This window comes from Oxyura jamaicensis, chromosome 5, assembly GCF_011077185.1.
Source record: "Oxyura jamaicensis isolate SHBP4307 breed ruddy duck chromosome 5, BPBGC_Ojam_1.0, whole genome shotgun sequence".
Taxonomy (NCBI): Eukaryota; Metazoa; Chordata; class Aves; order Anseriformes; family Anatidae; genus Oxyura; species Oxyura jamaicensis.
The window spans coordinates 43,244,867-43,272,675 of NC_048897.1; the positions used below are offsets into that span (position 1 = coordinate 43,244,867).

At 40.6% G+C, this 27,809-nt stretch overlaps 1 long non-coding RNA gene across 2 annotated transcripts in view; it reads left to right on the forward strand.

Annotated features, from left to right (window-relative positions):
• Positions 1-27,809, forward strand: part of LOC118167959 — a 58,440-nt gene that overhangs the window by 13,568 nt on the left and 17,063 nt on the right. Inside the window, exon 3 of one of the 2 annotated variants that reach the window (XR_004751303.1) lies at positions 18,014-27,547. The exons of the other annotated variant lie outside the window; for it this stretch is intronic. This is a non-coding gene — a long non-coding RNA (uncharacterized LOC118167959). Of the gene's footprint in view, positions 1-18,013; positions 27,548-27,809 lie in introns of those variants that run through there. 2 annotated transcript variants of the gene reach the window in all.

Genomic DNA, 27,809 nt, shown 5'->3' on the forward strand with positions numbered 1-27,809 from the left:
CTTCTTCTTCTTCTTCTTCTTCTTCTTCTTCTTCTTCTTCTTCTTCTCATTAGTTGTTTGGGTGTTTTTGTACCCAGCTTTCTAATATCTGGCAGCCCTTTGATATCATTTATCTTCTGTCTCCTGTTTACATTCCTTCCTGGTTTAGTATCATCAGCACATTTCACTATTGTGCTGTTTACCTCTACTTTGAGATTACCAATGGGGATATTAAATAGATGTCTGTCAAAAGTCCCTGCCATGACCCACAAGACATTTCTACAAGCTACGATAACACAGCAAGTGATCATTACCCTTTGTTTACATTCTTTCTCCCATTTCAGTCTACACAGCAGAGTTCCCCGCCAAAACAATTAAAGTTATTTTTCTCAACATGAGTACCTGAAACAGTAGCAAACTGCATATTCAGTGGTCCCTGTATCCACTATCCTACATTCCTACCCAGTCTGTTTATCTCTCAATTCACTTGCCATGTATACTGCTTGGTTTGCTGAGTGCCGACTCAGAGCACACTGACTGCAGCCTGCAGCCTTGGTCCTCAAATCTATAATATACAGAATGCACAATGTTGCATATTAGCATGAAAGGTGTGTTTAATAAGCTTTAATCTTCCGGAGTCCATACTGCTTGCTGTTTTGATACTATTTGCCTCAGTGTTTCCTTGGGATTAGAGTATGACTTAGCTGTATGAAATAAGAAGAATTTGGCCTAAAGAAATTTTAATAAATTTTCCTTGATTTATGGCTTTTGAGGCCAGAGAGGACCATTAACTCATCATGCCTAACCTCTTCTGTGTCACAGGCTATAGCATTGCATCATCCCCCATACACTAAGCCCAGTAATTTCTGTTTGGCTAACATGTATTTTCCAGAAAGGCATCCAGTTTTGATATGTACACTATCACTTTCTTGGGTAGTTTCTTTCAGCAGTTCATCACACTTAGTGCTACAATTCCAAGCCTCATTGCTTTCTTAATTTTGCTTGACTTACATTTCCACCCACTGACTCTTGTAATATATTCATCTGAGTCAAGACACTTTTTTTCTTGTTGTGAAGGCAATTATACACTGTAATCCAGCCATCTCTTTTTGATAAAGGAAACAAAGCATATTCTCCAGCCTACAAGTAGTGCTTATGTGTTTTTTTCTGACCCTTTTCAAGATTTCTAGCACCCACAGCACTGTAAAATACTGTTGCCATATAGTTAGTATTACATTCGACTTGTACATCCCTGCTAACTCCTTCGAAGTTGACATTAATCCTCTTTAGCGCCAGCAGACTGAATCCTGTGTCCAGTTGCTAACTCATAATGATACCAAAGCCTTTTCAACCACTACCCTTGGGATACAGCTTCTAGTGCTTTAATACAGACACCATGACTTAAAGTTCACCTTGTTTGCACTGGTCCAGCTCACCAAATTTGGGCTTCTCAATCCTTGTAATTTATTTATCTTTCCACCAATGTTAATTTCCTCCCTAATTTACTAGCGTTGTTTTACTAGGGATGAATCTGTGTCTCCACCATTAAGGAAAATTCTGTAGACTGCCAGGCATAACATCCATTTCTTCAGGCCCACTTTGGAGCTTTCATTTGGAGCTGACAGCAACTTCTTGACATCTATCAGTTAGTCAGTTCTTAATCTGCTCAGCAGTCACTCAAGAGCTATTATACAGCACTTGTTTTTTTAAGTGCCTAAACAGAAAAAGCAAACAAGTGTATTTGAATGGTAAAAAAACAGACTTGGAACCTAAATCCTGAAAAGTGTTAAAGAGCCTAATCCCCTCTGGTGCCTAAATGCTTATAAGCATGTGGATTAAGGTGACTGGGTTTAGGTTCGCTGTTATGAAACCACATACTTTGTATATTTTTATGTTAATATTAGTTTCTCTTATCTTTGAAAGACAAAACTTCAACAGGATGGCAGTTGGAAAAACTTCTGTTTTTCTAGTCACACACAGCTTTCCTTTTGTTTCTTGCATATCCACAGGTAACCATTATTTTTCAAAAATAGTTGGTAATGGCAGTGTAAATCTGCTAGATAATACTTGTAATATCATTAGGTGTAGATTATGCAGCTTTAGTGACTTTCATATATTCGTATGAAATACATATATTCAGATACCCTAAGTATTTCCTCATCTGTTTCTATCAATAGGATTTATTTATTTGTGTCACAGTGTTTCTTTCTTGTTAATTGCTTCAAGTTATTTTATGTAATTAAAGACAGATGGTAAAGCAAAGTTCAGTATCTCATCCATTTGTTAATCAGTGGCTTATGCAGCGCTATAAATGTAGCAGGGATGTTATGATTTTTGGGTTTTTGTGTGCTGTGCTTTAAATTAAATGCTGGGACCAATTCCTAGTTACTCTGAAGCCAATGACAAAAACTGCCATTGACCAGGATCTCACAGTGGGAGACCATGGATGGGGAGAGCTGCGAGCCAGCTCAGTGTGGTGTTTATGCTTTACAGAGGCACACAGCTCTCCCTCTTTTAGGCCCAGGTCTTGCCCAGACCTCTGCATCAATAACTTCCATGGCGTGTCCGTGGGAAATGAGTGGCCAGGTCAGGATGTTAACAAAGGGGTTTGTTCTCCTGTCTTTGTGGAAACCTAACCCTCATCTCAGAATTCTTTGGGTGTATTCTATTTTGGGGTGGGTTTTGTTGGTATTTTTTTTCCATATGCAAGGGAGCAAAACATCTGTTTTCATTAAGGACATCTTGTTCTTCAGATTAGAGAAAATCACCAGGAAAGGGAGAACAAACAAAAGTCTCCAGAGGAGAAGGAGGCCCACCACGTGCTCCCCCTGAGCAGCCATCTTGATCCGATTGAGCGCTGCCTGCAGCCGCAGCCTGTGAGCAGCCCCTAGGCACACCAGCTGCCTCCTCTTTCACCACTCACTTCACACCACTTCTAACTTACTCATGGGCTTATTCTACCCACGAAGAAAACATTAATGGTATCCTTGCCTGGTTTGCCCGTCTGCCCGCTTTTCCCACATAATGGAGAGACCATTCACATAGCCACATAGCCACCAGTGGCAGCAAAGTGTTTCCGACCAACTTGATTCTCAACTGTCTGCTCCCATCTTTCAGTCCAACAAGCAATTTTGCTTTATCTGTTTTGACTCAGTACTAGCCTGCTCCTATTGTTTCTCACATTCTTGCATTTCCACCAGAGTATGTGACTGACAGAAACGCAATGGCTCAATTAGACTTACAAGAGGTGTGCTGGGAATTGCAAGTCGGCCTAAAGATTTATGTGTTACACCAAATTATCGTAACTGACACACCACTTCCAGCAAGCCAGTTTGGAAATACCAGAATCTCCCCCAGCCCCTCTCCTCCCCCTTTTCTTGAGAAGGCCAAATTAGAGAGAGCAAGGATTTCTCATTGCTAACATGAGTCATGCTCATACTGTGCACATGGCTGGTGAGGTCAGCGACAAGGGTTACTGTACTTGGGATATAGAAGAAAATGGATTCTGTTAAATGACAGAGCAGTTAGAGCAACATGAATAAAGGGGAGGAACGCAGAAGCCACCGAGGTCCCTAAACCACAGGCGGAAGGGAAACAGAGAGAGATTCATGCTTCTTGGAAGAATGAGCAGACAGGTGGCATGGGACACTTTGTTCTTTTATTCACATAACTTTCTGGCCCCTAGCATCAGCTGTGTGTCCATCCCTCCTGTCCCTCCCCCATTGCCCCCCCCCAACCATAAATGTTCACAAAAACAACAAATTCACCTACTTCACTTAACCTAGGAAGGGATTTTTGAACACACTAGCACCACTCATTCTCAGGAACATGCACTGAGGCATATTTGAAAATAAAAGGGCAATTCCTGCCAAGTAGGTGTTATGTATAATCCCTATTAAAATGCAGATCTTCAACTTTAAGCACACACTTAAGTCCCAAGAAAGATAATATAATTTAAGCAAACTGTAATTTAGTGTGTTGATTGCTTGAATCAGGTCACAACCAACAAAGGATTACCCACACCAGCAATCAAACAGTGTATTGTAGGATGGTACTTGGATTGCTGAGTCTATTGCAACAGGTGCTTTTTTTTTTTTTTTTTTTTTTTTCATGTGTGTTCCTGTAAAACAAGCTTCTTCCTTCAGGAAACCAGCAGTATTTGGCACCTATCATAAGAGATGACAATTGAAATTTCCAAACTGCTTTAACCACAAAGAAAAAAAACTTACGATGTTGCTGTTGAAATACAACTTTCAGTTTTAAAGGTTGATTGTCCTTTTTTTATTATTATTGTTGTTAAATGCTAAAGCAGCAAGCAGAGACACTTTACAGTCTATTGCACCGGGCTCTTTTTCAGTAGTTTGGCTCCTGCCAACAGCAGGTTCAGAACTGCCAGTTCTAATTAAAAACTTAATTTTAAAGATACAGTTTATTCATGGCAGTAAGTCCTTCCCACCCTCAGAAATTTAAATTGTTAGATTGAGCAAATGGATACAGTTCATTTTCTAATGATTCCCAAGTAATGACTTTAGCTAATTGTTTAGGCAATTCACAATTGATCTCCTATGCCTGTTGAAATCAATTTCTTCTTTTAGACCAGTCACCTAGAGTGGACTCCCTGAGTTGTGTCTGTTTCTTTGCCTAGGTTTTATTGCATTTTAATTCCCTTTGTAATTTTGTATTTCATCTGTTTAAAAATAGCGAAGATTATTCTTACCTCCAGAAGTTCAGTGACAAATCCTTTTAGTACTCTCAGTTTTAACAGACAAAAAAAATGTCATCATAAACTCTGTATAAGAACCATTGCGAAATCTATGATTTATAAACATACTCTATTGCAAAAACTATTTTGATAACCCATGACTCTCCCTGCTGTGGTCAGCTCTAAGCCTAAGAAATAAAGGATGAGTGAAACAGTTTTCTGCCTTCTAGATTCAGTGTGCAAATATCAGCTTCAACAGCAAAGTTCTTTCTGAGCACCAGCTCTAGAAATAGCATACGTATGAATGTCTAAATTTTGCTTTGGGTTATTTCTAGGCCACTAAGGCACACACACTGAATGGAATTTCAAAGGAGCAGAATGCATCCTAACCTTTGGATTCATTGTGTGCTTACAATTATTAATTAAAAATAAATAAATAAATAAACAAAGAGCATGCTGAGGCTGAGTATGTATTTGCATCATAGAAGAAGAGTAATGGTTACTATTATAGTATGACTGTATACACTTGTTGCCTTCCATTCTTTATAAGCTTTTCAGATTGAAAAAAAATAGATTGGGTGTTCTATTAAGTGAACATAAGAGAACATATCTTTGCTTTATTATTTGGTTATTTGAGTTTAAAGAAATAATTTTACTTGTCTTCCTCAGTATGATAATCATTAGCTATTAGTAGGGCCAGTTACAAGCAGTAAGTCTTCTGAATAACTCTTATACAAAATAAAATAAAATTATTACAATTCATTAAATTCATTAAAGCTCTACCTGCATTCTCACATTGCTACAAATACACCCCTGTTACTTTGTAAAGTCTGATGTTTGCATTTACCAATGGGTTTTAAAGCATGACATAGGCTAGGATGTCCTAAAGAGTTTCTGACTAGAGACAGCATCTTAATAAATTTTGTCATTGAGATTCAGCCCTGCTTTCTGATTACACAGTCCACCTCTTGGTTTTGGTGGCTGAATAACAGCCCTGAGGCAAGTACAACCGTTAACATTTAAAAGTGCTAGCTGGAAAATTTAATGCATTAACTACTTGTAACACCATTAAGCTGTTGAAGAAGAAAAGAAAAAAAAAGAAAAAAAGAAAAAAAAAAAGTTGATCCTATCTGCCCAGTCAGTTCCTCCACAGACCTCCAGCAGACACTCCCCAGGTCTTTGGTGGTCTACAGACCACAGTTTGAAATCCACTCGACTACAGAAATGTTGTAGCACTTAAAGCATCTCAAAGTTCTCCACACCTTTTTACAGAAGGAGACAGATCAGGCTTCAGTCTCAAGATAATAAAGAGGTATAATTTTAACCAAGAGACATTTAACTAAACCACCAATATATTCTCTTAATTCAAAGCAGGAATAAGGGGAACATCTCCAAATCCAAAGAATGTATTATATCATCAACTCCTTGTTTTTAAGTGGTTCCAAATCATCACAAAGATTGTGTAAGAGCAACTGATTCCCAATATAGATATCCTTTTCTTGGGCACTAAGTCATGCCAAGACCCTGGCTGAAATTTTACAAGGAGCGTCTCTGATTGTACTTTAAATAATGGTTATTAGTCATAAGGATTGGCTACCTTTCTTTTCTTTGAAAAGCTGCTATAAATATACCATCATTTATTCATTTCTGGAATCATCACATCCTCCTCCAAAAGAGTTATGTTAAATTTCCAAAATTTAACAGCGTATGTTGTGGGGCATGTGTTTAGACATACAAGTTTAAGAGCATGTGTCCCATCAGCTCTAAAGTATATGTAGATCATGTTCACCTAGAAGTAAGCATGTGAGTCTTTTCTGCAAGTTCCTGAAGGTGGAGTTTCCTCTTCATTAATTTAAAACAACTTCAACCTTGAATAAATACAATCTGATAATTACTTTTAGCATTGCATTGGTGTACCAGTTCCAAGGTCCAGTCATTAACTAGGACTCCAAGTTAGCAACAGCTGTATGGACTCCGGGAAATAAAATATTCTCTAACCTAAGTGTTTGTAATGTAAACTCTTAATTTAAAATTCATTAATTTTACATATCACCTTACATAACAATCACAATGCCATAAAAGAGTGAACACATGCTTGTAATTAAAGCCGTGGCAGTCTCATCCCATTGTATGAAAAATAGCTCTATCATAATGGTCCTGAGTTCATGCCAGAATAGCAGCTAATCATGGGAGAGAGATGATCTAACACTTACAGAACATGAAAATAGAAATGCAACGTTCTGGTTCCAGCCTATTTTCTCTAGACTTGCTGGGTGATCTTGTGCGTGCTACTTAAGCCTTTAGTCCCTCAATTTACCCATCTGCAGAACAGCAACAACAGTATTTATCTGAGTCAGAAAAGTTTTGTAAGAATAAATCCATAAATCATTGTCTCTTACGTACTCCTAACAAGCTTTCTATGTAGCACTCGTCATAGATACTCTTAAGAAGCACACATGGACTACTGATTTTAGCCCCATAATACTTCTGAAAAGTAGAGTTCTGAGAATATGTTAGCGGAATAAAAAGAACTATCATGGTCAAATCATTTCTATTCCTGTGCTATTTGTATTTCACCTCTCATAAACAATAAAGTTAATCAAGGGCATTTAGTAATTGCTTGTATTATAACAGTTTAACAAATATATATTCAGAAAGTTAGACCAAGTTTTTCTACACAGAAATTGTAGAGCAATTCCTTTGATTCTTTATCTACATATTGTTTTCATAAGAGAAAACAAATTATTTGTAAATGAACAGGGTTACAATAATATCTTAGAAGATATTCTGCTAAATGTTACTGTGGATGATTTCTCATCTGAGAAGAATGCATGAATACTGCTCAGTAGCCATAGCATCACCGTGTTCTTGTACCTAGCAGGAAATGATAGTGCCAGATCACCAAGGTCAGTTGTCCCATTCACTGACAAAATCATTCATGATATGAGAATGAATGAAGTGTCTTGAAAGTCTCTGAATCTCTGAGCAAGTTTCACAGTTCAGGATAGAGCCAGTCTACCAGTGGCATACTTTCAACATGTAATCATCTGTAAAGTCACGTCCTAACAGAGATAATGAGGGCCCATTCATTATTTGCCAAAGAAGTGCAGCAGTTTAAGTCTTGTTTCCCTTAGTCTCCTCTGCTGGAAAATTAAGTCCTTGAAACTTGGACCTGATCCTACCTTCACTGAAGTCAATAAGACACCACCTGATTTCAGGGGAGCAGCAACAGACTTATAACACAGAGATTGCATTAAATTCACTGATCCTTCCCTCACAGAGTGGAAAGCAGGTCATGGGTCTGATGTTTGCAGCAATAATGAGGAGGCTTTAGAAACTAAATGGGATGTAGCTGATGATTTTAGCACAAATTGAACTGAAGTACTAATGACTTACCAAGCATTATTCTTATCTGTTGCACAACCAGCACATGATGATGTCCAGAAATAGTGTAACATCATACTTCGGTAAAAGCCTCAAGGGTTCATACCCCATTCACTCACACCAATATAAATCAGGCAGCAACTTCACCAAAGTAATTGAATAACATAAGACTAAAATTAGTGAGGGAAGAATTAAACCTAAAGGATCTCTCCGAGCAGTGAAAGGGAAGAAGGTGTCACCTCCTGCCAGCCCTGTCCATCCAAGAGGAGGGCAGTCCCAACCACCTGTGCTTGCAGAGAGCTTGGCCCCGGCCCGTGTCCTGTCACACAACACGTGGCAGCTTTGCTCAGGCCAAAAAAGCTGGCACTGGGTTCAGAGACAACCTGAGAAGATGGGGCAGCCCCAAGGGAAGCTTGATTTCATGGTCCTTGAATTTTACTGCAATGCCAGCTCATGTCGGTCAGTCCCAGGCCAAGGTACAGGGCTGCTTTGAGCCAGTTTGCCTCGACAGGTTGCTGACACACAGGTTGCTGTGGATATTGTAGAGATACTGTCTCTTTTTGACACTTGTCCTATCTCACTGACAAACACAGCTGCCCTCAGCAGAGGGGCATTGGCTGCTTCTAGCATCAGATCCTAATTGCCTGTATTTAATGCAGGGCATTGAGATCAGATTTCCTTCCACATGTTAACACGCTACTGATATACATTATTTAATCTTTGATGAAAGCACAATTTTCTTGGTCCAGTACTAGCTCTACTCCTTCTTAGGCATGTCACATTCCCCACTATGACCCTCGGTGTGCAACACACACACTGCCCCGCCATACCCTCCCCAATTCCCACTGAGCTCCTGCCCCCTTGCAAGGTCCCTCACAGCAGCATCGTGGTGTGGTACCAGCAGAACAGCCAGCAAGACTGCAGGGTCCCCACCAGAACAACGTCTGACTGAGTCAAGGAGAGCTGGTCTAATACCAGGAACTGAAAACTGATCATTGAGCAACTGACACCAACAGAGCCATATATCCTTGTCATTGAGTGCTTCTGCCTTCTGAGCCCAGAGAGACTCAGTGTCATCATCCAGCCCTTTTATACCTTTTTACATGAACCCAGTATCTTATTCTATTGAGAGAGCCACAGTATTTCAAAGCAAGTAGCATGTTCAGCAAAGACCGCTAATTCATTCATGCTTTTATACATTGCAAATGCTGGTACTTCTATAGCTGTGGGCATCCTTTTTTATGAACTAAAAGCTGAAATTAAAGATTAACTGTTCCTGTGGGGAATAAAATAATAATAATAATAATAATAATAATAATAATAATAATAATAATAATAATAATAAAAGCATTCACTGTAATGAACAACTCTGGTTTGTCAATCTAGGGGATCGTTTACACTGTGAATAAACTGTTCTCCAGTGTTATATCTTCAAGCAGTATTTCAGCTGTTTTATAACTATCTACAAATCAGCATCTTACATGGTTCAGAACAATTAACTAAATTGGAGATTTAAACTAAATCAATGCTCAGCAGAGCTGCAGCCTTATTTTAAATGCTGAACCACACTACAAAAAGCTTTATTAGAAAGTAAAGAGAGTGCTATTTTTCAGCTACAACATGTGTGTGCATATAAAGGCAAAATATTATTCACAGCAAATGTTGCAGTCAAAATACTAGATTGTGAACACTGAAATTCTCTTATATTAATTTAGATTAGCAACAATAAATTTTGCATTTTTCTGAAATACCTTACACCTGAGAAGCTTTAAATAAATTGCAATAATTAAGTCATCACTGTGATATATGTCTCCACTTACAGATGGGTAAACTGAGACTGAAAGTGGTTATTTGTGCCAATTTGTGCCTTACCCAATCAATCAAAGAACAAAACAGCACAGAACTTATGATGCCCTGGCTTCCACTTCACTGGTCAAACTTTTACCAGATCACTCTCATGCCAAGAGGACCTCATGCTAACAGCCTCATTGTATTTGAGAGTAGGACCCAGAGCTTTCAACTCCATTATTGCAGTAACACTTCATCACTTGTATTCCTGCCTATTAGTTTAGCATATATAAATATTTTTACAGCCAAATACAATAAAACCAGGAATTCACATATTTTTATTAATCATATTGTTTTCCAAGGACCTCAATTAAAATACCACTGGACGTTTTTCTCTCATTTGTCAAAAGTAAGCTTATTTCCCTTTTATGCAGTACTGAATTATTTACTCTTCATTTTCTACACAAAACAAGCCTTGACTAGTAACTAGATGGCAGACATGACAGGTCCAAAGCCCAGAAACCTGTTCATTTGACTTCATTGGTCTGTTGGAAGTTTGGCTTTTTTCCTGATCTTGCGTATGCTATCTCCGTCTTTCTCCAAATGCATCAGCCAGCCTGCCTGAGCTAGTCACAGGCAGGATTAGTAAAATTAGGCATCCACAGATGTTAGGCTACCAAAAATGAATACCAATGATGTGGAAGTATTTCAGGAGCTTTTATTCTGGGGGGAGGAGGGTGGGAATACAGCATTTAACCAGGTGGAGAGCCTTCTGCTGCACCTCCAGTGCCTTGTAAGACTCTGCTCTTTCCTCAGAGCAGCTGGGGCAGTTCCTGAGTCAGGATCCTGGCCAAAGCTCAGCTAGGAGGTGGCAGGATATCAGCACAGGCCAGGTGTTGGGCTACTCCTGCACAATAAGTTATCTGCATGAAAAGAAATTTCAGGCTTTATAGGAATTAGCAGCAGTGTGGCTAATGAGGATAGAATAGCCTGGTCTGTGGAAGTGTTGAGCAACCACAACTCCCATTTACTTCAGCACTTTTGCAGATCAGACCCTCAGGGTTATTTGCTTTTTGGAATAAGCCAGTTGTGGTCTACATCAGCCTTTCCTCTTGGCAGTAAGGGCCCAAGCCATTCCTTGCTGGCTTTGACCAGCCATAATAAGTACGGCTCCCAATCACAGACAGTCATGCGGTTATTTTCAGTGTATCAAATACACCTAGAGACTAAAGACACAGTTTTTGCAGTGATTGAAATGCCTCTTTCCTCGTGTTTAATGCATTTCTCTTTCCAGGCTCAGTAGACTGTTGTTGTTGACAAACTACAGCTCCCACTTGTCACTGGGCAGTCTGTGCTTCAGAGAAAAGAGCCAACCAGATGATAAAAGATGTAGAGGAATTGTTTATTTTATCACTTCATTAATCTTCTCAGTCTTATTGTTCTGTCAAGTAATCAAGAGATGAAGGGCTACATCCCAATTACACTTTGGTTTGATTCAGACAGCCTAAGAAAGATAGGAAGGATGGGTGGCTGCTATGTACTGTGCCCATTCCCACTGCTGTCCTTAAGAAGGACATTTGTTCATTTCTTCTAATTTCTAGCTACACACTAGGAAGGACCAATGAAGTGAAATTTTCTGCAAGGTGATCTGAGTTATTTTCTCTTTTGCATCAATAGGAAAGAAAAGTAACCAAACAGCACAATATAGGGTTGTTTTCCTCTGATTTACAAAATAGTTTTTCCCCCACAAACTTTCCTACTGCCCTACATCATGCCATTGATTTATTTATTTTCATGTGTGGAAAGCTCATCCTCTACTAGCCTGATTCACTGAGATAGGTACCATCCCATTTGTGTGTTCTTCCAAAGAGTTCATCTGCTATGTTTTCATAAGGTGAGAAAATAACCTGACAGATACAGCTGGATTGATTTTCCAAAATCTTTTGAGTTTTCTACTAAAATTTCCTGAGTCTCATTGACATGAGTTTAAATTTCCCCAAAAAAGTGAGACAGAGGGATCTACCTAACCAAATCCAATCGCTTCCCAACTAGGTTCCCTGCCTGTTTGCAAATCTCTCCTTTGTCTGACTTAAAATATAGATGCAGGTATGGGGCTGCCACATGACTACTTCAGTTGCTGGCTATTTTGCAGTTTCTCTGCCTCTCTCCACACCTCTTTCCCCAGTTTCTGCCAACCTGTACTCTCTCCCCTCTCTTGTCTGTTCCCCTGGGCTAGCTCTAAAAATGTATTCAAACAATCCTGACCAGCTCTATGGACCTGTGCAATGACGAGGAAAATCTGGCTATCAGAGGACTGTGTGTCACAGGCATTGAACTCAGCTTGGAGTCACATTAGTTCCTCATACTGAGCTTCAAGGGTATTTGGGATGGGCTGACAACCTATCTCAACCAAAGTTAACTCCCATTCACTGGGAGTATGAGGAGGTGGTGCCAGTAACATTGCAGGGTTCATAAATACAACACAACTTGTCATAACAAGTTGCTCTGGCAATATCTGTTAGCAGCCCACAGAACTATGTAACACTTAAGCCAGATATAGCCATAATATATTTTTTTGCACTGAACTGTAGCTATTTGTACCTTTCGCAGACAGCAACATATATTATTTGCTGCTGGCCTCAGAAAACCCCACCATTTCTTTCAGAGAACATTTGCATTTCTCTGGCATTAGGCTACAATGCCATGCCACGTGCATCTCAGGAACAGCCTTTTTTGGAGATGTCAGGCTCAGAATTGCATCAAATTCCTTCAGACACTCTTGTCGAAGCTCAGCCAGTGTCAGAGTCTGGTTCCAGAGATCATTGCTTCTAAATCAATGGAGCTAATTTGTTACATGATCTCAACCCAATTTCGCCATTGCTCCAAATCCTTAACAGCATTGCGTCCAGGTTCATATACTCTATACAGCACTGGGGAAGCTGGCCTAGCACCACCAGGCAAGACTAGATAAACACAATTTTGACTTCTGAGCTCATCAGTATAACCATTTCAGTGCCCTACTGCCACTGATGGACTTGCACTGATCAACCAAGTCTCATATAATCAGTGAGGTAATATCAGCATGACTATTCTACCACAAATGTAGTCTATAAAGAGGGGTAGATGACAGGGAAGGAGATGAATTATCTCATGTGCTCCATCAGCATCCTGCAAGTCACAATTCTTTTATGCTTTTAGCGTTCGGCAACAGTGCTGGATGAAAGGTGAGCGCAAAGACAACTTCCACAGTAAACACAACATGCAAATACCTCTTTTGGGATATGGGAGCCCTTTTGGGTGTCTATTGAGACGAAAAAGTCAAAGGAGGTTAATGCATGCCACAGCTATGCCATACACTTCCTCTGGCTTTAGTAAGCCTGGTGGGTTTTTCCACTGAAAGAGCAAGGGATTTTCCTATCAGAAGGCAATTGGTATCAGCAGATCTCCCAGCTTATCTAGACTTTGCATCTCTTCCAATTTAAATGCTACATCAGTAGTTATTAAGCCTGCATTGCAAAGAAATAAAACTAGGGAAAACATTCTGGAGGGTGCTCTGGATTCTATTAAAGGATTAAATTTCTCACTATATTACACTTTTTCCATATGGCTGAAATCTGGAGCTGCATAATACCATGAATACACTCATATACTGCTAGTGGTATAATCCCAGATGGTGACAAATGACCCCGTTCCAAAAGCAATGTATAGATATTTAAGACACCAACGCTCAGCCATGCTCTTGGGATATTCCCCCCAAACAATGAATGAATGGCAGATAACATAATGTTTAACTTCTGCCTTCACTTTTGTACATGTTTTATGGCTAACGCTGCAGAGTTACTCATTTGTTAAGTACTCGGCCTTGTAATAGTGTACAGATGACACAAGATATTCCCTTAGCCGCCACCAAATGATCTCCTTTGGTCCACAGAGGTCAGCTGTGGTGCATACAGTGTGTCGCTATCTGTGTGTAAGGATATGCTCTGGCACGCTAGAAGTGAGCTGATAACGTCTTACCCCTTCTTGGGCCCTTCAGCTGCCTCTTGGGGAAGCGGGAAAGGCTGCCAAGCTCAAGATGTGCTGCATCCTGCAATTTGGCTTTACCGAGAAGTACAACCCCTCCCCCAAACTCACCCACGCAATTCTTTACCCCAAGAAGAGGTCATCACACAAGATGTAGATAGGAGGGAAAGAGACTGCACACTTGACTCTAACTGCAAAAGAGAAAAGTCTAGAGCCCTCTTGAGATGTTGTGTAAAGAGAAAGCAATCTGGGCTGTCTCCATTTTTACAGAAAGACCTCTGTACTCTTGTGGACTTCGTGGCCTGCCAGATGGAGACAGTTCCAAGTAACACTGAGCTTTTTGCCGCAGAAAACCAAGGAGAACTATAACCCCAAGTACTGCAGGTGTAGGAGGGAATGCTTGCTCAGATGATGATTCATGTCAGCATCTGAATAAATAAGGTCAGACAGCCAGAGATTATTCCAGTGAAGGGGAGTTGATTTGTTTGGGGGGCAGAAAGGAGGGGCTGTTTGTTTGTTTTATATCATTATAGTGAAACCCTGCCCTGCTCTGATTTTTTTTTCAAGTAGCTCCCATTTATTTTAATTAATACTTCAGTTAAGCAAAACATTTAACTGGGTGTAGCCTACCTGAACTGGAATAGTTATATCAAACACAAAAATCCTAAGGTTAGCATATGCTGAATAGTCTGTATTAGGTAGCATTTCTATACTTATCTGCAAAAGTTTTAACGAAGACGTCTCCACTACAGATCATTAAAAATAAAAAACTACTTGCCTCAGAGGGGTGAGAAAGGATTAATTAGTTAGTGCTCGTGCAGCACTGTGAAGATACAAATCGTGGGACTGTGTTATTAGTAGGCAGAAGATGCCAACAGGAAGCAGCATTGTTAAAGGCACGAGGACTAACAATGGTTTTGTTCTCACAATTGTAAACGATTCTTCTGCTATTGAAAGGTGTTGGCCTTTCAGTCTAGGAGACTGAAATGCTCTTTCTTCACCAAAGAAAGCCTTCATGGGCTGTGCATACTTTCTCACACTCCCTCACCCGTGTTCCTCACTATTAGCTTATAGATGCTAGACAGTAGTCCATTCTCCATAGCCCTTTTATTGCTTGGCCTCTGCTTCAACTGCCAAGAAGGGTGCCATTTAGACGCAATTGTTACGGTAGCTTTTACGATCTAGACATGGTGTCTAGGATCGGAGACTTCCTAGCAATTCTGCATATGCTGCTGTGCTGCCATCAGAAGAGAACGGCTCCTGGCTGCCAACAATGTGGGCAGAATTCAAAGCAGTGACCTACAGATGAAAGGCGCCCCATCCCAAAACGGGCCAGCTGAGCCATCCAGTCCCCAAATGCCAGCTCTTCACTGAATGAAACTGTATTGTGATGTGGCGCTCAGAAGGGGAAAAGAAAAAGGCCATTTTAAAATATCTGCGGACAATGGCTGTCTAGAGCTGGGGCTGCAGACATCCAGACCTTGCTTACATAATATTTCTATCATGCACCATCCTCCCATCCAACTCCCCACCCCATGCCAAGGTGCTGGAGGGAGGTCCTGTTCTTATTTATGCAGCATGAATACAAAATCAGATGTTGGCAGAAACTTTCCATGGAAAGGTATGGGGCCTTTGGCATGCTGAGGGAAATAGCAGAGCAAGAACAACTCATAAGTAAGGGGGAAGAAGGACTAAAGAAATTAGAGTAACTATGTCCAAGCATTTCCTCAAAAAGGTTGAGTGCAGCCCTTTAAACGCAAGATTCACACAGCAAAAAAAATACCTCAGCATCCTTTTTCCCTATTTCTTACATTGCTCGTTTTCACAAGGAAAGTCCCTTTTTTAACACAGTTGCCATCAGCTCCTACCACACATATGACCCCTGTCCTCTCTCCGTGCCAAATGGAGGCTAACCGAGAAAGGTGATTTTGTCACCTGGAGTTAATTTAAGCCAGTTTCTGCTGTGCTGTGCTGCTGTGCTGGGGTGGGACCTTTTCAGATGTCGGGATGATAGGAGAAAGAACAATGAAGCAGCAGAATATGTGTGGCGGGTGGCCGAGTCATCCTATCACCATGTATTTGTGTAGTTTCTTTTAGTGCCATCCAATCTTTCCTTCTGTCCCTAAATGGCCTGTGTTGAAAATGTCCCTGCTTACAGTTGCTCAACTGGAATGAGGACAAATTGTTTGCAGTGGCCCCCTTCCAAATGCTTGTGCTGTAACTTTTGTCTTGACTAGTCTCTGGAGATATCTCTAGAGTGAGTTTCCTATGACTCTTTTGCACTACCCCAAAGTCATGTCGGGTTTTCTTCCTCTACTCTTTCAACTTTGTAGCAGGAATCTTGTTTAAAACACATCACAGAGAAAGTCAGAGTGGGCAGCGCCTTAATGCTGTTATGTCACAAGTTCTCCAGTGAATTACCAGTGAGGGGGGATGGGTCTCGAGGGTGCGTGAGGTTACAAAGTGGTGCTAGCAGGCGAAGAGATGCACAAGCAGAAAAAGCCACACCAAGCAGCTTTGAGTTATTAAGTACCAGTGTTATTAAGAATGCATCACTCTCTCTGCTAATACAGTATCCCCTTTTGTAGGTAGAAAAGCCTAGCCCCTTGACCCTCCCGGCTGACTTGATTCAGCACTGAAGGGGTGGTGAAGGTACTCATCCCCTTCACATTCACTTGTGAATTAGTCCAGGATGAGAAGTCGGCAAAAAAAATGCGTTAACAGAGGCTGAAGAACTAAGCCAAGAAAGGAAGGGTTTATAGTTCCAAAAACCATTGGATGAGGTTTTGCACGTAGACTCATTAATAGACATTGCAGAAGAAAAGGTTCATTCCTCCCCCCCTCCTGTCTCAAAAGCAGGACCTATTAGACATATGTATATACCTCAGTAATATTTGCCGAGGATAACTAAATTCAAAGACCATTGTTTGCTTGTTTTTAATGTATGTTAAGTTTCAGATATTCACTAAGAGTACAGTCTGATTTTAGAGAAGAAATAATAGAGTTCATGCTATGAAATTATCTCCTTTGACTCCACAAGAGCAGAAAAACAGGCCTCTTTAAAGCATTCTCTCCCTTTTTTTTTTTTTCTGTGCATTGCAGAAGATGATCAGAGCATCCCCAGGGTGAGGGAGTGCAAAGCCTGGAGATGAGATGGCTGTGGTTTCTCATGAAGCCCCTGGGCATACAAGGGCCATGATGGGAACCAACATAGGCTCCCATGGGTCCCTCTGCCCCATGGCTGGAGCACAGCCAGCACACAGACCTGCAGCAAGTCCCCAAGAGTGGACTCTCCCAGTTCAGCTTTCCCAGGGCTCCCAAGATGCAGGGGTGCCCTCCCACACCAACACCCTCAAAGTAACCCAGCACCTTTTGCTTTGTGTAGAAACACAAGAGGAGAAGGAGAAAAAAAAAAAAAAAAAAAAAAAAAAAAAAAAAAAAAAAAAAGGATGAAGGGCCTTACTGAAGGCTTCTTACAGTTATGCTTGTGGGGTTGTTCAGTTTTGTAGGTTGTATACCACATTGCAATGGCATCTCCCACTCTGTGACTGTTTCCTATTTTCTCGATTCCGCAGACAGAGGTAATCTTCACAGCAAATATATCCCTGTATTTCTTAGATAATGTTACTGGATGGAAGTAGACAGAGCATGGACAGACAAGGTTTTCCAGACACTAGGGGCTGCTCAGTGTTTTCAGACTCAGCAAATACAAGGATTTCTTCTGACTTTGACACTATTCTGGGGAAATAAACTCTTTGCATCTTATTTTATTTTATTTTATTTTAAACTTTTAACCAAAGCAGTATCATACTGTGCCTCTGCCTTCCAGTTAGTCAGTCGATTGATTGCTTCCATTGCATTTGGGATCTCACAAAACACTAAGACTACTTTGTTTTTCATTAGCACTAGAGGGGAAAAATAAACAGGCTGGGCTCATGGTTTATAATTGCATATGTAATTACCACTTTAAGACCACTATTAGCAATACAAATTAGCTCACTGCCCTTTTTATCATCACTGCAGTGGCTCAGAGAGCACATGTAAACTATCTCATCAGGCAGCCAGATTCTAATCTCAGATGTGCAGAAGACAGGCCAATGTACCTCTAAAAATGGGCTCCTCTGTTTGTAAACACAGTGACCAATATTTGGAACCATCCCTTGGCATTGACAATTCAGCTGGAAGTAGAACATGTCCAGGCCAATCTTTGGACCAAATCCTGCTGGTAAGAATTGTGTACCAAAGTAACTTTTTGATGAGTTACTCCTAGTTTGCTTTAAGTATCTCAACAAGTCAGTCTGAAGATGTCTGCTGACACCAGGAAGGCAGAGCTTGCGCTCAGCATAATCACTTTCTTCCATATAAGTAGTAGGGATGATGAGGAGCATATTGTCAATAAAACACAGAGGTTATTTACAATTCAACTTCTAAAAGCTGCCATAAAGCAGTGAATAGCAATGAATAAGTCCAAAGCCATTCTACTTGGTTTTGGTTTCTACTTTATTTTCCCAGAGCTCGTATTTTCAAAGGGACAAAGCAGAGACACCCAGAGGAAAGGAAGTCTGATTCTAAGAAGCTGTAAAAAGGCATGCATGGCCACAGATCAGGGAATAATTTTATGTCTCACATGTTTTCTGACCCTACGAAGAGCAGCTTTAAAATGTTGTTCTCTTCCGTGAAGCAGACTCCATAGTTTACAAAAGAAGAAGGGGAGTAATCCTGCAAAAGTAGATCCATAACAAAATCTTGGTCACTGAGGCCAGAAGGACCCCTTCCCCACCCCTCTGCCTGTGGCAGGATTGATTTAATTATTCTATAACTGTTCCTGTAGATGGGTGTCTGGCCTTGAATAACTCCAACAACAGTGATTGTCCAATGGTTCTTGGCAGCCTGTCCAACTGCTGAACAGTTCTTCTACAGTTTTGCCTAATATTTAACCTAAAACTTCCCTTCTGCTTCAGCCAATTATTATTTGTTTCATCCTTGTTAACTAATGAGAATAATTGATCTTTGTCCTCTTTATAACATTCCTTTATGTCTCCCGTTATTATGTTCCCCACACTCCTCTTGCCTTTAGGCTAAAGGTGCCAAGTTATCTTAACCTTTCCTCCTAGATCTGAATGCCAAACTTCTTACCATCTTTCATACACTCCTCTAAATTCTTCAGTTTGTCCACGTTTTTTCATACAGAATTGAATGCAGTTACTCCAGTTATGCTTTAACCAGTGCCAAGCAGAGCGCAATAATTACTTCAGTAACCTTACTGACCCCATCTAATAACAAAGGCAAAATGCAGCATGTAATTAAAATCTAAAAAAATAACTATTTTTAAAAGCTAATTGCCTTAACAATCAGAACATTCTCCAGCTCAGAGAACACACACTAAAGAATTTAAAGGTTATTGTTCATTCAAAACATCTTTTTCAATTATATTCTGTATATTGTATTCTGGGTTATGCACAGCTTTACTCCTACTAGGAACGGTCTGTACTGCGTCTCTCACACTCCCTCCCCCTCTCTTTATTTCCCGCAGTTTTAACTCCTAATGGCTCAATGGGGCCCCGTCTACACTGGGGATGTGTGCTAAGGACTTCCCACTGTTGTGAGCCCTTCTCCAGCTCCACCAGTATGGCACAGTACAGAACTCCCACTCATGCTTTTAATCCTTTAGGCTATTACTACATCTTCCAGTCTCACTAATGTCAGTGGAGCAGAGCCAATGGTGAGGCATTTTTAGAAAGTTTCCTTTACACAGACACAGTTTTCATCTCCTTTGCCAAGTCTGTGGTGCCCTACCTTGAACAATCCCCTTCTCTCTGTTCACTGGCTGGTCTCTTAAAAACTCCTCTGTCCTGCAGCGAGCTGCACACTCTCTTCACATTCACTGGCACTGTATATGCCCATATTGCTTTCTAACTGCATGTATGGCTGCTTTTCATTTGTCATGTGTTTAGGAATGGAAATCCTCGTCACATCCCAGCAGAAACCATGCAACTTCTCTATCGTTATGCTAACAACAGCCATTCTTAGAAATACATGGATTTCTGTAATCCCCAAAAACAAGCAAATTTGGCTCCATCAACAGGAATTGCAAACTCAGACTGCAAACCCACTTGACTAAGCAGAGACATTTAATTAAATTGTCTTTCTATTACACTGATAAGCAATCAAAGCTATGACTGTTGTTAGTAGAAGTAATAGTTTCTATTCTTGTTGCTCCATAGTACCTTAATTAAATCACAATTGTTCTGTTGGAAAACACATCTGTGAGCACCTCTAAGTAGAAAACAGTGAAAAATATTCCTAGCAAAACAAAAATCAATTAGTAGTGCAATACTGTTTGGTAGATAGGACAAAAAGGAATTGGGTTAAGATTGCAATAGAAAAGTCAGGCTTGACATAGAGAAAACCTGTCAGTGAGGCACTGAAAAATATTGACTGTGAAAGGAGTCTCCAGTACTGAATTATCTTCTAGTACAATTGAAATGCACAGCTGCAGGAATGATACAGCCATAACTGATTCTACCTGGATCCAAACCAATGATTGAAGATCTGTGAAGACTCTTTCAGCCCTGTTCTTCTATGACTTTACTTTGTTCTAAATTTTTAAAGAATCAAGTAAAATCATGCTCTCATTTACATGCATTTGAGCCTGTTATATTTTGTAAAGGTTGCATATTTACAAATGAGATCAGAATTTGGCTTCTTATAATAACACATTGTAACGTGCCAGAAATTGTTCCATAACAACGAAAGAGCAAAGTACCTTGCTGTATAGGTCTTGTTCCTTAACCAATACATACCATACAAGGCAAAATAATCCCTGCTTTTTATAGCAAGGTCTTGTTCAAGTGTGTGTGTAAGATCTGCTCATATTGCTAAGTAAAGTAACACATCTGCACATCCTCCACCCAGAGCAAAGGGGGCTCTGGAGGATTGAATGAAATCAGACAGAAATACCACCTGAAAACCTACAGTGTATAATATCCATTAGTTGGAGTCCAGGCAAACACAGACTTACAAGAGCCAGTGTGTTCGTGTGGTTCTTTGGCAGTTAGGTATTTTCTTTCTTCTTTATTTATTACAATTCTCTGGATAGTGATTAAATTTCATAGCTCCGTATTTTTTTTTTCCACTTACCTTGAAATAAGATTTGCACACATTTTCATAACTAGATTAAAAAGCTGCCAACTGGCCTTTTAAACAATTCTCAGTGCTTTCAGAAGAGTTGTTTGTGGCTTCTTACATATGAGTACTTCCCTGAAGCCACTTCAGGAACTGATCCCCTGTCCCACACAATACAGCTTTACCCTCTCTGTCCAGGAGCAGGAAGGCAGTTCTGATTAAAATATGCCAGGACACAAAATCTCCTTTGTATTACACCAGAAAATTCTACAATAAGACTCGATTTAAAGCCTATTTAGGTCAGATAGAGGCTTGCCATTAACAAAGTTAGTTTTGGGACAGGCCCTTAAAATATGGGTCTTAAGGACAGGAAAGCTGCCATACACACCATAGTTCTTAGGGAAATCGCTGAGGTCAGCAGAGGTTTATTGCCTTCAGCAGATCACCGAGGTCAGCAGATGCTCAGTGGGACAAGAAATTTGTGCTGATCCAAAGCTATCAGAAAAATGAGTAAGAAGGTGGGAAGACTCTGAAAAGTGTGTATCCTCCCCAGATGTCATTCACCTGTGGGCTGTCAGTGCTGCAGCAGCTTGGAAAACCAAGCAGACATCCCTACTGAGCCACGCTGGATTTCACAAGTGACTAAAGAGGTCAGCACTCCCACATCATGTAGAAATGGTGGCATGATGTGGTTTCTATTTTTAAATTAAATTTAAGATTCCATCCCCTAATTCACACAAAAGCTAACAAAATATGGTGTTTTTTTAATTATGTACAAATCAGCATTATAAAATAAATTAAGTAAATATTTCCCTTGGCAAGAAAATATGAAATACCTCATTCTCTTAACATGCAAGTTTTATATTTACAAAGCATAAAGTGTCTCACATTTCCATAATGTGTTAGTAGCATGAAATATTTTTAGCTCCAATGCCTTAAACAAAGCTGGAGTTACTGTCTGCAGTGCCCTTAAGCTATATGTTGTAGTCTTCACAAGACTGAAACAAAACACATAGAGCAGAGAGCAGTAACCACATTAAGGTTTAACACTTATAAACACAGAAGGTTTAACACTTGGCAAACCAAAATTCCCCTATGACCTGAAGACATGCAGATCGTGACCTGAGAATTAAGCGCTGTGTTAAGCAGTCAAGCTGTCTCCTTAAGGAAAAGACAAAAATAGCAAAAGACTAGCTGAGCCATGGGGTCAGCATATGTCAGGTGCATCCAGGCCCAATTCAGAGTTGATCTGTAGCCATCCAGGGCCAACCCTGACCTAGCCCAGCCTTTCCAGCCAGGGCTTCGTAAGCAGGAGGATTTTCAGAGGCACTGAACACACATTGTCCCCACTGCCCCCAGGGAAGAGGAACTTCTAAGCTATCGTGCTTCCAAAGACACCAGAAGAGAAAATACCACTTTTTTCCATCCGGAATTGGAAAGATTCTGGTATTAGATGATAGGGGAAAGACAAAGTTAAATCACTTTACCCTGTGTATTCCCAACTGCAAAAATGCCCTCTCACCCTCCCTGCCTCTGCCCAAGGGTTCCTCCCTTGCAGGTGCCACAGTCCTGAAAAGTCTGGAGATAGAGAGGAAAGAGACGGAGAAAGGGAAATTAAAATGTGAAACAAAGTTTTTGAACTAAATGTTTAAAGACCTTGCTTTAATCTGCAAGGCAGAGGAGAAGTTGCTTTGCAAAAGACGAAGGTCAGCGGAGAAACAACTCCAAACATCAGAGATGAAGAGGAGGCATGCAGGGAGAAGAGGGGAGTGTGAAACAGCTGCCTGGGGGAGCTTAAAAGGGATGCTCAGCATGCACAAAACACTCTAATTTTGCCATAGCGGATCTGCTTGTGCCAAATTCCCACACAGAAAAATCTCAAGGACATGAGATTGACCTGGGTATCATGATTTTACTTTTGCTTTCTTCACTGCAAGCCGCATTTAGCTTGTAAATAGGTTTTGTTTTCTGAAGTACTTATTTTATTCCTTACAAAATATTTTTAATAGTTGATCAATATGAAGTTTCTCCATGAAGTTACAATACAATTCCTGCTGGATTAAAATTGGACATTTCTCCATTTATTGGGACATTGCCAAATGCTGTTACAAGGAACGCTCAACTCTAATGAACTTTTATTCAGGGTCCCAAGGTGCTCGTTACAGAGAGGTGTATGTATGCATATATATATGTTAAATTAGGCAACAAAAGAATCCCAAGCTGCATAAGACCTGCTTAAAAAGCAGAATTTCCAATCTGGAGGGAATCTTGATATTTCAACTTTCATTTCCGTCCTGAAACAGGCCAAGAAATCAAAATATCAATGAAATAAATTGGTGGAACCCAAAGTTCAGAGTAATTTAGGTTTGGAAATGTATATAGACAAAATGCTGATGCTTCCAATTGAAAATATAATGGTCCCAGGTTGAAAAATCCTGGAATACGATCCTCGTCTCACATGGATAAAAATCAAGAATAATTCTGCTAGAAATCCATGAAGTTACACTGCTGTAAGTCTTCACACGGGTAATAAAAATACCCAGAATTACAAGCATTTTATAAAGCCAAGAGCTTTGGAAAGTGCTACACTTTCAAGCTTCGGGGCATAAAGCAACCTAGGAATTAGGAGGAAAGTTTCATGGCTCATCCCTGCTGCTGCGATGCTGGAGGCCAGGCAGTTGCACAGCCTCACCGGGGCGACGGGGAGCATGGCTGACAGCCGCTCAGGCTAAATGCAGGAGCAGCGAGCAGCTATAGCCTCTTTAATTTAGCAAAAGCTGGAATCGTGTCTCAGATCACATGTGGGATAGTGGATACAGCTCAGGAATGGCAGGGTCCGAGCTGTCTGCTGGGCTCTCAAGCAGCTGTCAGACCCAGCAGAAGGCAGCAGGCTGCTCTGCAGCTCTCCACGAATGCAGGAGACACAGTGGGAAATACTAGCTGTCAGAGGCAGCCAGGCAATCTCTGGCAATGCAGTCCCGAGGAAAACGGAGACAAACTGTCTGCGCAGCACGCCGAATGCAGAGGGCTTGGACCTGTGAGCAGAGAAACTCTCTCTGGATGTTTGACTCCTCTCCAGAGTCCAGGAAATGAGAATTTAGATATATTCCTTGCGAGTGTCATGAAGTGTCATCGAAGAAACATGCCATTCCACTATCAGCTGCTCCTTGAGCTGAAGACAACTCAAAAAACTCCTCCTGTTTGTTTTGTTTTGAGTTTTTTTCGGTTTGTTTTTTAAACAAGATTCTTTCAAAAGGCCACAGCCTTCAGGCCACAAGCTAATCTTTAACTGCCCACTTAATTTTTCTGGGCCATCTGGCACCGACCATTGCTGGAAGCTGTTGCTTTGTTGAAAAAAAACATGGACATTCCCCTGCAAAGTTGTTTCCCCAGAGGACTCGGGGGTGGCTGGGGCTCTGGGCAAGGCAGGCAGCTCTTTGCATCACCAGAGAGCCAAGGCCACCAAAATCACCAGCTGGTTTCTGCCAAAAACACAGAAATTGATACAAGGTTCTACTGCTATCACTTCTAAAGGGGGAAGCAGGTATGCACAGACTTTCTGCCCAGTTTCCACTGTCTGTTCTGAAGATCATCCCCACGCCTGGAGCAGCAGAATTACAGCAGTGGGAAGCTGTGGTCTAGTCACCACTGGGCCTCAAATCTGGCATATGATAAACACTTGGAGCCCTGCAAAGCTCAGAGCTGTGCTTTTGCATCCAAGGTCTATGTTAATTTGTCCCAAATCTAGTCAGTCTAACTTCTGAACATGACTGCAGCTGGTGTTCCTAGAAGCTGGTTAGGGAGAGAGACTAAAGCCTCAGAGTGCCTCATCTGCAGGCACCGATTTAGGGCTCAACGCTGGGACTAACCCACAGATCTTATTTTTTTAAAAATTGAGATCCCCATCTGATCATTTGAAATATGCTAATGCTCTGAATATTAGATCATAAAGTACAAGAAATAGCTTAGGGAAATTAATGGCCTTACTTTAAATTTGAGATTTTTTTAAAGGGATTTAAAAAATAAAAGAACAAAAATTACATTTTGTGGAGAAACTAACATACATGTCCAAGAAAGAATGCAGAATTCAGTGAAGCAAGAATTTTCCAGATAACTTCAGAACTGAGCTGAGAAAAGCTACCAAACTTCCTGAAGAAAGTGGCTTTGAAGTGATTTTCACCCAACTAAATTATGTCACCATCTGAGTGAGAGAATGGAAAGGAAAGGTCAGTCAAAAAGATTCCCATGGAATGGCTGGCATCGTTCATTCCTGCCTTATTTCCTGCTCCCGTTTCAGTAGCCACCTTCCTGAGCTGTCCCCATCCTACAAGTCTCCTCTAGGCCAAAGAGCAATTTCTGTAAGGTCAAGCACACTGGAATTGCAACAAAGATCAAACTATGTCTTTGAAATCTCCCACAAAATATGGCCAGTATTTTCCACACAATTCTACCAAAACTTTCCAAATCTCAGGCTAGCACCTCAGCTTTAATATTACTTCTCTTGCCTAGACTAGGAAATAACATCCATTTCAGGAATTATTGAGAAAGCTAGAAAATCTGGAATGAATGAAATAACTTGCAATCAGGACAAAAAGAAAAAAGTCCAACTTCAGAAACCAGCTGGATGGAGCCAAAATTTAAGGCAATGGTATTTATTGAATAAAAGGAAAGTCTGAACTAATCTCTCACCCAAAACCTAACCACAGCCTCTGGACTCAACAGGGTCAGGATATTTTCCCATAGTATCAACACCGCAACTGGAACTGGGAAGAACCATGACTGTCAAAGAAAACACAAATTTTCATTCAGTTTCCAATACAACTTTCATATCAAAGTGATACTTACACTTCAGTAAAATATTTTGATCTTTGTGATGCTTAACTGAATGGAATCATCACATCTTCAGAGCTGTGCACAATGAGAACCTAAATTCTGAATGCTCGTTGCTGGAAAGATTGCTTGCTATTTTTATTCTAGTTATTTTCTGATTTAAGAAGAAAGTTGAATTTACTCTGTTGAAACCAAAAGAAATGTTGTTTAAAGGTATGGCAAGATATACATATAAAATATGATCTTAATGGAATACATACAACAGTCGTTACAGTAACCTGATGAGTTCCAGAAGTGGACTTGATACAGTACAGCAAAGGCAACCATCCTGGTAGGTATGTTATGCCAAAATAGCAGAGGTTTCAAGAAATAAAAACATCTGATCAAAAAAAAAAAAAAAAAAAAACATAGGGAGGGAAAATACAAGGTATGCACAGAGCAAATGGAGATTGCATTAGAGAACAAAATAATTTAGTAAAAAGCACAATTAGTCTTGCAGGTTTGCATGCTGAAGTTTCTAAGCCTGAGTTCCTGAGCGGTGATGTGCAAACCACCAACAACCAGTAAATCTTTGGTGGCTGCCCACTGTCAGCTGGCTGGCTATTGCCTTTCTCATCCCAGTCTGTTACATCACACTGAAGATGTATTTAATGGTTGTCAGACTTAACAAAGCAACTACTATCATTGGTATTTACAAAACTGCACATGGAAAATAAATCAGATAAACAGTAAAAACTTGTTTCACTTCTCCACCTATATTGAGATACAGAGATGTCCATGTTAAAAAATAAAAAAGAAAGGGTCTCTCTCTTGTCTGTTCAAAAACTTTGCATTTGCGAAATTTGCACCAGCAAGATTGAGCGGTCAACTGGAGACCAAACCACAGCTGATATATCAGTCAATGCAGCATTTAAAAAGAGTTCACAAAGGAAAAAGTAATTTTGACTCCTGGCTTAAAGAAATTCCTGGCAAAGGCAGAAACTATGCTAGACCCCCAAATAACCAAACACCCATCTACTGCATATGGAAATTATTCTGCCACCATTTTACTGCTCCAGCAGAGGTGGTGCATGGCCCTTTCGAAGCTTTGGCTCTTTTCAAAGGCTATTATTCTAAATGTTTTAATACTGGGAACTGCATGAAGCTGGCAATTACGGAATTAGAGTTCAGTGAGGGGAATGTCACTTTGAAATCATTTAGCTCAGTTCATTTCCTTTTCAAGCGCAATAGAAAGCAGATGGAGCAGGGAGGGCCAACATGCCACAGAAGAACTCCCCAGGCCTTGGCCAGCACTCTCCTCCCCAAGACTAACAGAGGGGTCACCAAATCCTCACAGAGATATTATCCTTTGAGAGAAGCACATGATAGAATTCAGCCAGGATCCTGGTCTTTGGAGCAAGTCGCCTCACTCCTAGGTTTGTCTTACATATTGAACATGAGACCTAAATTGCCAACAAGGTCAACAGGGACAAAAAGCTCATGCTGTAAGGTCAGTGCAGGGAAGCCAAAGAGAGGCCAGAGGAGCACAGCAGGAAGATTAAGTGCTTTGGGAAAGAGAGCCTTAAGAGAGAAAGAGGCCTCCAAACAGTTGTCTACTATGAAGGAAAGGTTGTTACCAAAAGAAAGCTTTGCCATATGCAGCAAGAGCTGAACAACAAATTGTAAGCTTGACTTGCTGCAAGGATACATTGAGGTAAAAAATGAGTAGGAAAAAAATAAGTGCAAGGGGAGTGAAGCAGTGAAGCATTGCAGTCACTTTTTGTAGTTGATGCTGCATCACTGGAGGTGTCTAGGAAGAGTTACAGGAATTTCTCCCAGGGACAATCTAGCTAAGTGCAATCTTGTCTCAGAGTGAGGGGATGACTTCCAGGGATCCTCTCCAGCACAACATCTCTTGGATAATTTAATAGAGCTTGTTACAGCTTGTACTTCGTGTTTCTTATACAGAGAAAGAGGGATTCCCCAAAGGAAAGTAATG